General features: G+C 43.7%; 1 long non-coding RNA gene across 1 annotated transcript; it reads left to right on the top strand.

The window, feature by feature from the left end:
- Window positions 1-1187: 1187 nt before the first annotated feature.
- On the top strand, window positions 1188-12896 carry LOC127568650 (uncharacterized). The gene is made up of 3 exons (XR_007956047.1): window positions 1188-1291; window positions 7169-7355; window positions 12787-12896. It is a non-coding gene; the product is annotated as an uncharacterized LOC127568650 (long non-coding RNA).
- The last annotated feature ends 1609 nt before the right edge of the window (window positions 12897-14505 follow it).

The raw sequence follows: 14505 nt of genomic DNA on the forward strand, positions 1-14505 counted from the left end.
AGATTGAGGGGTATTGACATAGTAAATGAGAAAAATAATTGTTCCTATTGACGGGAGGGTCAAGAAACAGGGCATGGAATGAAGGTGATTGGCAAAAGAACTAAAGGTGATATGAGTGTTGGATTCGACTGTTTTAATTAGTTTAACATGTACAGTGTTTAATATGCCTCAAGTGGCTTCACAAGGAATGGCCGCTTCCTAGCTTATTGGTTTGTCAATCAGGTTAATGTGTTTTTTCATTGGTTGGTTTTGCCACAGGTATCTAATAGGTTTCTTGATTGGACTATTGTTAGCTAAGGAGTACCTTTTATCTCAGGTATAAAAGGTGTCGTTTTTTTTGTTAAGCACTCTCTTGCCTCTATCTCTCTCTTGCTTATCTCTTGCTCTCGCTCTTGCTTATCTTGCCTCTATCTCTCTTGCTCGCTTTCGCACCCCCCCCCCCCTCCCCCCAGCCCTAGCTCATCTTTGGTTCCTTTTTCCTCTGCTCATCTCCCAGTAGGAAAGCTAGTGCTGTGTGCTCTGTGATTGTTTCTTTGTTTTAAACTTTTCCAATAAAACTTTGAAGCACCAAGTTGTTTTCAACTCATTCTTGGACTCCTGAAAGAACCTGCAGATTCGAAAATAACCAGATCCGACATGAGGAAAAACCTCTTTACACAAGGTGTCATTAGGTTCTGGAATGCAATACTGGGAAAACAGTGAATGCATTGTTGCATTGAAAAGGGATCTTGATAAGTATCTATGTGGAGAGGGCAGGGGGAGGGACCAGCTAGGTTGTTTCAAGATAGAATGGGTTTGGACATGATATCCTTCTTCCATACTGTAACCATTACATGATTCTGCTGTGTAGCAGTGTCATGTTTTGTTCTTCATATCAATGGAATGAATTTCAGTGACAAAGTACAATGAGCTGTCCCTGCTACATAACACATATAGTGTTACTAACCGGATATAAATATCTAGGCCTTCTCTCGAAATACTTAAGTCACCTTACACAACAGGCAGAAGGAATAGCATTAAACGGGTGCCAGAGCCCCAGATCTCAAACTGTTATTGAGTTACAAATAATTACATCAAATCTGCAGCGCAAACCCAGGCAATTTTCCTGTGTGTCATAAGCTCCTCACGAGCTTCCTCCTTCATTAGTTTGTCTTATTCTTCAAGTACATTTTCACTTGTGTATGTTACAAGCTTCTCCTCAATGAATTACATAGTAATTATCTTCATCTCCTTTACATTCCCTAAGTAATGGATATCCTCCTGCATTCCTTGAGAGACAGTGGTGAAACAGGTATGTTTTGGTGAAATATTGTCATTTAACAGACACCATGACTGGCATTAGCTTGTACGTTCCAGATTCATTCAATATTTGAAATTAAATTCCTCAACTTTGTGTCAGGATTTGAACTTGGGACTCCGGATCAAAAGTCCAGGCCTCCTGCTGTTAGTTGAGTAGCTGAACCATTCCACTACTCCTTCCAACAAGATACATCACATCACATTTAATTACTCTACCATTTACATGCATGAATAGGTAATGATCTAATTGTATAACTCTGCAATATTTACTTTGGCTACTGGCAAATATTAGAAATATGGAAACAATATTACACAATGTTAGAAAATGCAGATGCTGGAAATCTGAAGTCAAATGTTGGAAACACTCAGCAGATCAGACCTGAAATGTTAATTCTGTATCTCTTTCCACAAATGCTGCTTGGCCTACTAAGTATTTTCAATATTTTCTTTTGTAACATTAGTGTAGTCTATGACTTGCAAGATATGCTTTAGCAATGTGACAAGAGGATAACTGAGCACATATTGCTTATAATATCAAAATATATACATGTGTTTATTTAATGCATGATGTTTCATCTCTTCACAGAGTAAGGTGGACCAAATTATCCTTAAACTGGAGTAAATGAGCAGCATTTGCCAGGGCAGCATTCCATGCAACAATTTTGCTATTTATGTAGAGCAAGTAATGCAGGAAAAGAGAGCTGTATTAAGAAAGGGGAAGTGGAAGTAATAACTGAAGTTTCTGCACTTAGAGGGAGGAAGTCACAATCAACCCTCCCCACCATTGAGGACATCTTCAAGAGGCAGTGCCTCAAGAAGGCGGCGTCCATCACTATGGACCCTCGCCATCTGGGACATGCCCTCTTCTCATTACTACTATCAGGGAGGAGGTATAGGAGCCTGAAGACCCACACTCAATGATTCAGGAACAGCTTCTTCCCCTCCACCATCAGACTTCTGGACGATCCATAAACCCATGATCACTACCTTGTTATTCCTTTTTTTTTGCACTATATATTTATTTTTGTAATTTGTAGATTTTTATGTTTTTGCTGCAAAACAACAAATTTCATGTCATATGTTAGTGATAATAAATCTGATTCTGATTACTGGAATGTTTGCATACCTTATAGAAACTGCTTGCACATGGAGAGTGGAGTGGCAATGGGAATTAAGAACAAGAAGTGCAACAAGCTTAAATAGTATCCTTAACATTAAACAAAAAGGATGTGGAGACTGTGGAGAGGGTGCAGAAGAGGTTTACCAGGATGCTGCCTGGATTAGAGGGTATGAACTATAAGGAAAGGTTGAATAAACTTGGGCTGTTCTCCCTAGAGCAACAGAGGCTGAGAGGAGATCTGATAGAAATTTTTAATATTATGAGAGCCATAGATAGAGTAGACAGTCAGAAGCTTTTCCCCAGGGTAGAAATGTCAAACACCAGAGGACACGCTTTTAAGGTTAAAGGAGGGGAAGTTTAAAGGTGACATGAGGGGCAAGTTTTCTACGCAGAGTGGTAGGTGCCTGGAATCGGTTACCGGGGATAGTAGTGGAAGCAGGCAGTTTGGATATGGGCAGAAGTATTTCTAATGATACCAGGTTTATAGAAAAAGAAAATGAGGCCAGGTGTTTAGAGACTAGGTACAAATGGATGGAGATTTCAGCAGCTGATGGGCTAAGATAGAGAAGGAAACAAATTTACAGAGGTGGAATGGAATGGCCTTTGTGATTAAGAGGAAATGAGGTCAGCAGCTTAACTCTTGTTTCAGGAGTACACTAACATTAAGAAGTGTTTGGTTCAACCTAACATAATGGCTGGAGACAGAAATAGGGTCAATAGGAAGTGTATGGATCTTGTGTCTGCCCATCAAGACATTAGTCTGGATTTCTGGATGTTTAACAAGAAGAATTGTCATTAATTTGAGCTGAGATGGTGGTAAGCAGTCTGATGGGTTAGAAACTGAGGAGTTAGTATGATTATATCATGGAATCAGAGATCTGTGCAGAAAGAAGCCATTTAGCCAATTAAGTCTGTACTTGCTCCTAGGTTTTTGTTTTTATTCATTGTTTCAGGATCTGGGCATCGTGGTAAGGCCGGCATTTATTACCCAACCATAATTACCCTCAAACTAATGCAGTCCTGTTGGTATCTTTCTCCCATTCATTCCCCAAATCCCTCCAAGTATTTATCTAATTCCCCTTGAAATGCCTACAGACAGCAAATAGGGTGGAGATGTCGTGTGTGTGTGTGTGCCATATATATGGAGACAATAGCTGACCCTTAACTGTGATTGAGGCCACCAAGAGTTGGCAAGTAAATTGGAAATGAGATGGGGTCAAAGAAGGTGAGCCCTGAGATAAAGGTGACTGCAGGAAGAGATGCCCAGGCTACATTCAATTCCTAGAAGTGGAACCAAGGGAACATAGTGAGTAATGTCTGAGGAGGATTTTCTTCCAGTATTTGGATAGACAAAGTCTGATTAGGGGGAGTCAGCATAGCTTTGTGTGTGGGAAGTTGTGTTTGATGAATCTTTTAGAGTTTTTTTTTGAAGAGGTAACCAAAAAAGTAGGTGAGGATAGGGTAGTGGATGTTGCCTATTTGGACTTGAGCAATCCCTTATGGCAGGCTGGTCTGGAAAGTTAGGTCCCATGGAATCAGGGGAGAGCTAAGTAGGTGGATTGAAAATTGGCTCGGAGGTAGGAAGCAGAGTGTGGTGGTTGAAGGTTGTTTCTCGGAATGGTGGCCAGCGACTAGTGGTGTGACGCAGGGGTCAGTGTTGGGATCCTTGCTATTCATTATTTATATAAATGATTTGGATGTGAATGCACAAGGCTTGATCAGCAAGTTTGCCAATGATATGAAATTAGAAGGTGTTGTTGATAGTGAAGAAAATTTTCATAGATTACAGGGGGATCTTGATCAGTTAGGGAAGTGGGCTGAGCAGTGGCAAATGGATTCTGATACAGATAAATGTGAGGTGATGCATTTTTAGAAAGTCAAACCAGCATAGGACTTATACCATGAATGGTAGGGCACTAGGGAGTGTAATAGAACAGAGGGGCCTAGGAGTACAAGTGCATAGTTCGTTGAAAGTGGAGTCACAGGTAGACAGGGTGGTGAAAAAGGTGTTTAGCATGCCAGCCTTCATCAGTCAGGGCATAGAGTATAGGAATTGGGACATTATGTTCCGATGTATAAGTCATTGGTGAGGCTGCACTTGGAGTACTGTGTACAGTTTTGGTCACCCTGTTAGAAGAAAGACGTGGTTAAACTGGAAAGAGTGCAGAGAAGATTTACGAGGATGTTGCAGGACTAGAAGGCCTGAGTTATAGGGAGAGGTTGGCCAGGCGAGGTCTTTGTTCCTTGGAATGTAGGAGAATGAGGGGTGACCTTATAAAAGTGTTTAAAATTATGAGAGGCATAAATGAGATGGATGGTAACAGTCTTTTCCCCATGGTAGGGAAGTCCAAAAGTAGGGGGCATAAGTTGAGGGTGAGAAGGGAAAGATTTAAAAAGGGCCTGAGGGGCAACTTTTTCCACACAGTGAGTATATGGAACAAGCTGCCAGAGGAAGTGGTTGAGGCAGGTACAGTATCATTTAAGAAGCACTTGGATAGGTACATGGAGGAGCAGGGCTTAGAGGGATATGAGCCAAACACAGGAAATTGGGACTAGCTGGGTGGGCACCATAGTCAGCATGGACTGGTGGGGCTGAAGGGCCTGCATCTGTGCTGTTTTGCTCTATGACTCTGAGTCTCTGAGGATGGTGTGGTCTGCAGTATGAGAATGAAGCGGCTCATTACACCCAGCCCAAAGGTGAATATTGTAACATTATTCGGAGATATTTTTGGTGCTGCGAGAGGAGCAGGACCTGATTAGGGAGATTGCAGAGAGCAATCTACATACTGATCTACATTTGACACTAGGAAGTGGAATTAACCCGAGGTTCAATTTCTGCCCAGCACACACGTGATGGATTAATGACATCTTCCCATTCTGTAAGTTTCTACGATTCATCAGAAATCCAGTATTAAGAGAGGCTGGCAACAAAGCGTGAATTAAAAGAGTAAAGAGAGAGATGATGAGCAATGAAGAGAAAACAAAACTGGAGAGAGAAAAGAATGTTTATTGACGGCGCACAGTGCCAGCCAACAAGTCAGAAGCTGGGTTTAATTCTAGTCTCACAGCAAACAATCAGATTACTCAGAAAACAGATTCTATACAAACAAGGGAAGGGGAAAAAAAACTTTTGACAGAAGCTACACTAAATGCAGTATAACTTCTCCAGGTAATTGTAGTGAGCAGAGGAGAGTTATACAGAAATTATTTGCATAAAATCAATCTCAGTCACTTACTGTAGTACAGTCGGCAGGTTTAAATGAGAAGTGAATATAATATGGCCACTATTCATAGCTATTTAAAAAAACGATAGTGAGAAATATTATCAGCACTTCAACTGTATGAGAAGTGAGAGCCTTTGAACACATAGACCTGAAACAGGGCAAACACTGTGAATAGTCTGTAAACACTGTGAACAGCCTCTTGCTACATGTATTCACAAGCAAGTCACTGGCATCGTGCCTTCACAACAAAGGTAACCAGCCAATAGAAGGATTCAAAAACAGTAAATCCCCATGGACACTATTTATTGGAGAGATGAAAGAGACTGGAGAGAAAATATGACCTGCCTTGACAATTATTTTGGAGCATTCACAAGACACTGGGGAGTTTGAAGTGGGTGGTGTCCGTGTTCAAAAAGGTGACAAATTCAAATTATGTACTAAAGGCATTGATATAATAACTTCTACAACATTCATGATATTGTAATGAAGGAAGTACAGCAGTCCATTTTGGCAAGAGCAAGCTCCCACAGCTTTTCTTTTATATTTGACCCACCCAGTCTATGCCAACTCGCGGAGCAATACCTTTCCCCAATGTAATTCTTTACTCTCTCTCACGTGCCCAACAACTCCCTTCCAATTCTCCTGCCAGCCACTAATTCTATTAATTTACCAACCAGCTGGCATACCTTTGGGAGGTGGGAGGTAACTAGAGCATCCATTGGAAACGCCACACAAACAACAAGAGGTCAGGCTTGAACCCAGGATGCTGGAGCTGTGAGGTGACATTACTACCTGCTATGCCACAGTGTCACATCACACTTGAGATGAACATTAGAGCATCTGTTTCAGTGATGTTAATTGAGGATTGACTATTCGCAAGGTCACCAGAGACAATCCCCTGGTTCTCTTCAAAATTGGGCGATGGTATTTTTACCATCGCTTGAGAGACCAGACAGCTTAACAATTCATTTACCTCCATGTACCAACAACATCCATCTGCATCCATGTACCTGCCAGAGGAAGTTGTAGAGGTGGGTACAGTTACAATACTTAAGAGACATTTGGACAGGTACAGTATTTACGGGGATAGGAAAGTATTAGAGGGATATGGGCCAAATGCAGGCAAATGGGACTAGCTCAGCTAGACATCTTGGTCAGCATAGATAAGTTGGACCAAAAGGACTGTTTTCACATGGTATAACTCTATGGCTCTATTTGCAAGGTGACATCTCCAGCGGGGCAGTGTTCTTTCTGTATTGCACTGAATATCAGCCTATATCTAAGTGTTCAAATCTCTTGTAGTTGGGTAACCACAGACCCAAGGTTCTACTTCAATTCCATGTGAATAAATAGAATTAATTATCCAGTTCAAGTTTAAAGGCAAATACAGTACTGATAAGAGGAAATGTTTCTTTGCACAAAATGATTAGCACATGCAGTGGACTCCCAGATAAAAGAATTGAAGGTGAGAACACTTACAAGATTGTCTGCCTTCTCTTTTGCTCCCCTCATCCCCCACAAACAGAGCCCTCAGGAAGAGGAGAGGACCTGTTTCTCTTTATTATCTGGGAGAGCTCTTCTACAAGTTAACCACCAGTCTGACGGAGATATTCCCGTGGAACTGTGCCTTTTTGGATTATGTTCCAGACCCTCCATGACCTTCCCTGCATGTGTCCTGTTCCAGTGGCAGAAAGTAGTGACGCAGTAAATTGGTAAGTTGGTAGATTGCTTTATTATTGTCACATGGACTGAGCTACAGTGAAAAACTTTGTTTTGCACGCCATCCATACAGATCATTCATTACAACAGTGCATTGAGGTAGCACAGGGGAAAACAATAACAGAATGCAGAATGAAGTGTTACAGTTACAAAGAAAGTGCAGTGCAGGCAGACAATAAGGTGCAAGGGCATAATGAGGTAGATTGTGAGGTCAAGAGTCTTATTATACTAGGGGACCATTCAATAGTCTTATAACAGTGGGGTAGAAGCTGTCCTTGAGTCTGGTGGTATGTGCTTTCAGGCTTTTGTATCTTCTGCCCAATGGGAGAAGGGAGAAGAGAGAATGTCCGGGGTGGATTATGTTGGCTGCTTCACCGAGGCAGTGAGAAGTGTAGGCAGAGTCCATGGAGGGGAGGCTGGTTTCTGTGATGTGCTGAGCTGTGGAATATAAATAGGAGGAAGCTGGACTTAGAGTCCCCCATTTGACTCTGGAGCACATGAGGTCTCAAGACATCAGGTCAGGCTTGGCAAGAAAATTTCCTGTTAGTTACCACCTATCAGCTACTGGCAGGTTGCTCCTGCAAACTGAATTGCGTTGAAGACACATTGCATGAAGTAAGGATGCAGAATGTACTCCGGTGCTTGGTTCCATTATCAACTCAACTAGTTAGGTACTTTGTGCTTACAGATCTGTGCAATAGGACGTGGATAACAGACTAAGGCTGATTAGTGGCAGTAACACTCATGCTGCACAAATACTGGACAATAATCTCCAATAAGGGAAAGTCTAACCACCTTCCCTGAACTCTGCCCCAAACATCATAGGGAGGTCATCCTAGACCAGAAACTTAACTGGAACAACCACATAAATAGTATTTCTACAAGAGAAGACCAGAGGCTGAGTGTGCTGCGGTGAGTGACTCACCTCCTTATTCCCCAAAGTCTTTTCATTAATTGCAAGGCATAAGTCTGGAGTGTGAAGGAATGCTCTCCAATTGCCTGAATGAACAGAGCTACAACAACACCATCCAGGACAACTTGAGTTTAATGTCAATCTGAGCTCTGGTGAAAGGTCTTTGGTCTGTAGTGTAGTGGTTAGCATAATGCTATTACAGCGCCAGCGACCCGGGTTCAATTCCGGCCGCTGTCTGTAAGGAGTTTGTACGTTCTCCCCGTGTCTGCTTGGGTTTCCTCCGGGTGCTCCGGTTTCCTCCCACATTCCAAAGACGTACGGGTTAGGAGCCGAAAGCATGGTGACACTTAGGGGCTGCCCCCAGAAGACTCTACGCAAAAGATGCATTTCACTGTGTGTTTCGATGTACATGTGACTAATAAAGATATCTTACCTGCTGCAGCTGTTTGATGTGGGAACTCGTGGACCTTGCTGCGGTCCAAGATGGCCACATCTGCAGTAAGTGCTTGAGGCTGGAGGAACTTCGGCTCAGAGTTGATGAGCTGGAGTCGCAGCTACAAACACTACACAGCATAAAGGAAGAAGGGAGTTAAGTAGACACGGTCCATCAGGAGAAAGTCACCCCCTTTAGAGCAGGTACATCTGAGGTTCAGGATGCAGATATAATGGTGACTGTCAGGGGAGGGAAGAGGAAGAACAAGTCAGGCAGGCAGACAGAGCAGGGAACCCCGGAGGCTGTTCCCCTCAGAAACAAGTTTTCCGCCTTGGAGGCTGTTGAGGGGGATGACCTGCAGGGGCCTAGCTGCAGTAACCAGGTCTCTGGCACTGGGACTGGTACTGCTGCTCAGAATGGAAGGGTGGGAAAGAGACATGCGGTAGTGATAGGGGACTCGATAGTCAGGGAAACAGACAGGAGGTTCTGTGGCAGTGAGCATGAATCCCGGATGGTATGTTGCTTCCCAGGTGCCAGGGTCTGGGATGTCACTGATCGGGTCCGCAGGATTCTTGAGTGGGAGGGAGAGCAGCCGAAAGTTGTGGTCCATGTTGGCACCAACGATATAGGTAGGAAGGGGGATGAGGTCCTGAAGAGCGAGTTCAGGGAGCTAGGCAGAAGACTGAGGAACAGGACCTCAAGGGTAGCAATCTCGGGATTGCTGCCGGTGCCACGTGATAGTGAAGGCAGGAATAGCAGGAGGTGGCAGATAAATGCGTGGCTGAGAAGTTGGTGCAGGAGGGAGGGTTTTAGATTTCTGGATCATTGGGATCTCTTCTCGGGAAGGTGGGACCTGTACAGAGAGGACGGGTTACACCCGAACCAGAAGGGGGCCAATATCCTTGCGGCTAGGTTTGCTAGGGTGGTTCGGGAGGGTTTAAACTAGTTTGTGAGGGGGAAGGGAACCGGAGGAGTAGGTCAGAGGAAGAGGGGGATGGGGAAAAGTTAGATCAAACAGGTAGAGAGGCTTTGGGGAAGGAGAAGCAGAATACAGGCTATAAAAGTAGTAAGGTAGATGGACTGAAGTGTGTTTACTTAAATGCAAGAAGCATCAGGAATAAGGAAGATGAACTGATGGCTTGGATAAGTATGGGGGACTATGATATTGTGGCTATTACTGAGACGTGGCTGACATCAGGGCAGGAGTGGATATTGAATATTCCTGGTTTTCGGTGTTTTCAGAGGGATAGGGAAGGGGGGAGAAGAAGATGAGGGGTGGCGATACTGGTCAGGGACACTATTACATCTGCGGAAAGGATGGATGTTGTAGAAGGATCATCTCTAGGGTCCGTATGGGTGGAAGTAAGGAACAAGAAAGGAGCAGTTACTCTACTAGGAGTATTCTATAGGCCCCCTGGTAGCAGTAGAGATATTGGCAGGCAGTGTTTGGAGAGAAGCAAAAATAACAGGGTTGTTATAATGGGAGACTTCAACTTCCCAAATATAGACTGGAACCTGCTTAGTGCCAAAGGTTTAGATGGGACAGAATTTGTTAAATGTGTCCAGGAGGGATTCCTGATGCAGTATGTCGACAGGCCGACTAGAGGGAATGCCACGTTAGATCTAGTTTTAGGAAATGAACCGGGACAGGTGAAGGATCTATTGGTGGGTGAGCATTTGGGGGACAGTGACCATTGCTCCATAACCTTTAAAATTGTCATGGACAGGGACAGGTGCAGAGAGGAGAAGAAGATATTTAATTGGGGAAGGGCGAACCATGAGGCTATAAGGAGAGAACTTGGGAGTGTAAAGTGGAATGTCCCTTTTGAAGGGAAATGTACCATGGAGATGTGGTCAATGTTCAGGGATCTTATGCAGGATGTTAGGGATAAATATGTCCCGGTGAGGCAGAGAAGGAATGGCAGGGTGAAGGAACCGTGGGTGACGAGAGAGGTGGAACGACTAGTTAGGGAGAAGAAGGTAGCATACATAAGGTATAAGCAGCAAGGTTCAGACAGGGCCCATGAGGAATATAGGGTAGCGAGGAAGGAACTTCAGAAAGGGCTGAGGAGAGCTAGAAGGGGACATGAAAAGGCGTTGGCTAGTAGGGTTAAGAAAAATCCCAAGGCCTTTTTCATGTGCGTGAAGGGTAGGAGGATGGCTAGGGTAAAGGTAGGTCCGATTAAAGACAAAGGTGGGAGAATTTGCCTGGAGGCGGCGGAAGTGGGAGAAGTTCTCAATGAATACTTCTCTTCGGTATTCACCAGGGAGAGGGGTCTTGATGACGCAGAAGGGAGTGCTGGTAAGGGTAATGTTCTCGAGGTTGTAGATATCAAGAGAGAGGATGTGTTGAAGTTGTTAAATAATATCAAGACAGATAAATCTCCGGGGCCTGACGGGATATTCCCCAGGCTGCTTCGAGAGGTGAGGGAGGAGATTGTTGAACCGCTGGTAAGGATCTTTGTGTCCTCGTTGTCCACAGGGATGGTGCCGGAGGATTGGAGGGTGGCGAATGTTGTCCCCTTGTTCAAAAAAGGTAATAGGGATAGTCCAGGGAACTACAGACCGGTGAGTCTCACATCTGTGGTGGGTAAGCTGTTAGAAAGGATTCTAAGGGATAGGATCTATGAACACCTAGAGAATCATGGAGTGATTAGGGACAGCCAGCATGGCTTTGTGAAGGGAAGATCTTGCCTCACAAGCCTGATAGAGTTCTTTGAGGAGGTGATGAGGAAGATTGATGAGGGTAGTGCGGTTGATGTGGTCTATATGGATTTTAGTAAGGCGTTTGATAAGGTTCCTCATGGTAGGCTTCTTCAGAAGGTCAGAGGCCAAGGGATCCAGGGAAGCTTCGCTGTGTGGATTAGGGATTGGCTTGCCTGTAGAAAGCAGAGGGTTGTGGTGGAGGGAGTGCCCTTGGATTGGAGGGCAGTGACTAATGGTGTCCCACAGGGATCGGTTCTGGGACCTCTACTTTTTGTGATATTTATAGATGACTTAGATGAGGGGGTGGAAGGCTGGGTTAGTAAGTTTGCGGACGACAGTAAGATCAGTGGTGTTGTGGATAGTGTGGAGGGCTGTCGGAGCTTACAGAGGGTATTGATAGGATGCAGAGCTGGGCTGACAAGTGGCAGAATGAGTTCAATCCAGAGAAGTGTGAGGTGGTACACTTTGGAAGGACAAACTCCAGGGCAGAGTACAAGGTAAATGGCAAGGTACTTGGCAGTGTAGAGGAGCAGAGGGATCTGGGGGTTCATATTCACAGTTCACTGAAAGTTGCCTCACAGGTGGATAGAGCAGTTAAGAAGGCCTATGGGATGTTGGCTTTCATAAGTCGTGGGATTGAGTTTAAGAGTCGCGAAGTGATGATGCAGCTTTACAAAACTCTAGTTAGACCACACTTAGAGTACTGTGTTCAGTTCTGGTCACCGCATTATAGGAAGGATGTGGAGGTGTTGGAGGGTGCAGAGGAGATTTACCAGGATGCTGCCTGGATTAGAGCGTATGGAATATGAGGAGAGGCTTAAGGTGCTAGGGCTTTATTCACTGGAAAGGAGGAGGATGAGAGGAGACATGATAGAGGTATATAAAATATTGAGAGGAATAGATAGAGTAGACAGTCAGCGCCTCCTTCCCAGGGCACCGATGCTCAAGACGAGAGGTCATGGCTTTAAGGTTATGGGTGGGAGGTTCAGGGGAGATGTCAGAGGGAGGTTTTTCACCCAGAGAGTGGTTGGTGCATGGAATGCACTGCCTGGGGTGGTGGTGGAGGCAGATACATTGGACAGGTTCAGGAATTTGTTGGATAGGCATATGGAGGAATGTGAGATAGAGGGATATGCGGGAGGAAAGGGTTAGATAGTGTGAGGGTGGTTTGATGGACGGCACAACATGGTGGGCTGAAGGGCCTGTTTTGTGCTGTATGGTTCTATGGTAATTCTATGGTAATTCATCTTATGTTAACTTTCTTTCTCCCTCCGCTGCCTGCCCTGCACTTTGTTTTTCTTTGTTTTCTATTTTTTTTAAATTTCAGATTCCCAGCTTCTGCAGTTTTTAATTTTGCTTTTTGACCATCCAGGTGTTCAATTTATCACCCTAAATATACACTTCCTCCCCTGCTGGTGGCTCAGCTCCAGCCACATGATGTACGGCAATACTTGCTAAGGGATCTTCGACAGCACATCCTGAACTTGGGGCCTGTACTGCTTGGAAGCACAGGAGCATTGATTCACAGGAACTCATGAGAACACCACCACTACCAAACTCTGCTCTGAATTACACATCATCCTGAATTGGAAATACATCACCATTTTTTCATCTTAACTGGGTTAAGATTATGCAATTCCACATCCAATGACTGAATAAGTTCAATAAAATAAATTTGTAGCCCAGAAATAACTTTGTGGATGCACAATTGCATTACTTTTCATTCTTTTGTTCACTTTTTATTATTTTGGGCTATTTTATTCCTATGCTGATTCATTTAACTGTGTCGTAGTCATCGATGAGCATTAAACAATATGACTTGGTGAACGGTCACGGTTTTTTTTCCCCAGGATAGGGGAGGCTAACACTAAAGGGCACAGATTTAAGGTGAGAGGGGAAAACTTTAAAGGGGACCTGAGGGACAACTTTTTCACACAAAGGGTGGTGGGTATATGGAACGAACTGCTAGAGGAAGTGGGAGTGGAGGTTTAAAGGACATTTGAAAAAGTGCATGGATAGGAAGGGTTTAAAGGGATATGGGCCAAACACAGGCAAATGGGACTAGCTTAGGTGAGCACCTTGGTTGCCATGAATGAGTTGGGTCAAAGGACTGCTTCTGTGCTGTTTAACTCTATGACTTATGTCAATGAATAGGAAGAAATCCTCTGGAAAATCAATTTTCAGCAACTCCATTTGATAGTCCAAAATTCAGTCAGTAATATAAAATCTGCTATGAATGTCACATTTTGGTACATTTTTATGGTATAAAGTATAAGAACAATTTGTTCCCCAGAACTTCCAGTGTATTGGTACAGAACCCTGAAGCCCCATACCACCAGCTTCAGGAACAACTACTTTCCTACAACCATCAGGTTCTTGAACCGACCTGCACAGCCCTAACCCTACCTCAGCAACAGAACACCACAGACCACCTCTTGCACTACTATGGACTTGTCTCTGATTGTGTTTTTTTTCCCCACTGATGTCTTGTTTTGCGCAATCTTTTATGTTCTCTTCATTTTCTTATATAATTTATATATATCTTTTATGTATAATTTATGTTTCGTGTGTTGTCTGAACTTATGTGCCAATGATGCTGCTTCAAGCAAGATTTTTAATAATACCTGTATCTCACACGACAATAAACTCAAGTTGACTTCTTCAGCTACTGATAGTTTGCAATTCTGATTGCCCAGTTGATGTCCAGCTTTAACTACAAAGGAATGCTAATACCTGCCTCCTAGTCACACATCCTAACTTGGAAATAGTTCATTGTTACTTCATCATTACTGGGTCTAAACCCTGGAAGTAAGGATGCAAACAACATTATGGAAGTAACTTTACTTGGGCTGCAATGGTGTGTTCACCACCATCTTTTCATGGCAATTAGGGATGAGTGATAAACATTGGCCTTGCAGGACACCCACATCATATAAATGAGCAACTACCTAGAAGATCCAGTGTTTGACTCTTATTCTGTTACAAATCTCATTAGGTAGGACACTGTACAGATAATTGTAAAACCATTTTAGGATAAAGATAAGGACAAATTGTGAGACCTGGTTGTGAACAGATTTGTTAGGTTAGACAT

This window comes from Pristis pectinata, chromosome 3 (genome assembly GCF_009764475.1).
Source record: "Pristis pectinata isolate sPriPec2 chromosome 3, sPriPec2.1.pri, whole genome shotgun sequence".
Classification (NCBI taxonomy): domain Eukaryota; kingdom Metazoa; phylum Chordata; class Chondrichthyes; order Rhinopristiformes; family Pristidae; genus Pristis; species Pristis pectinata.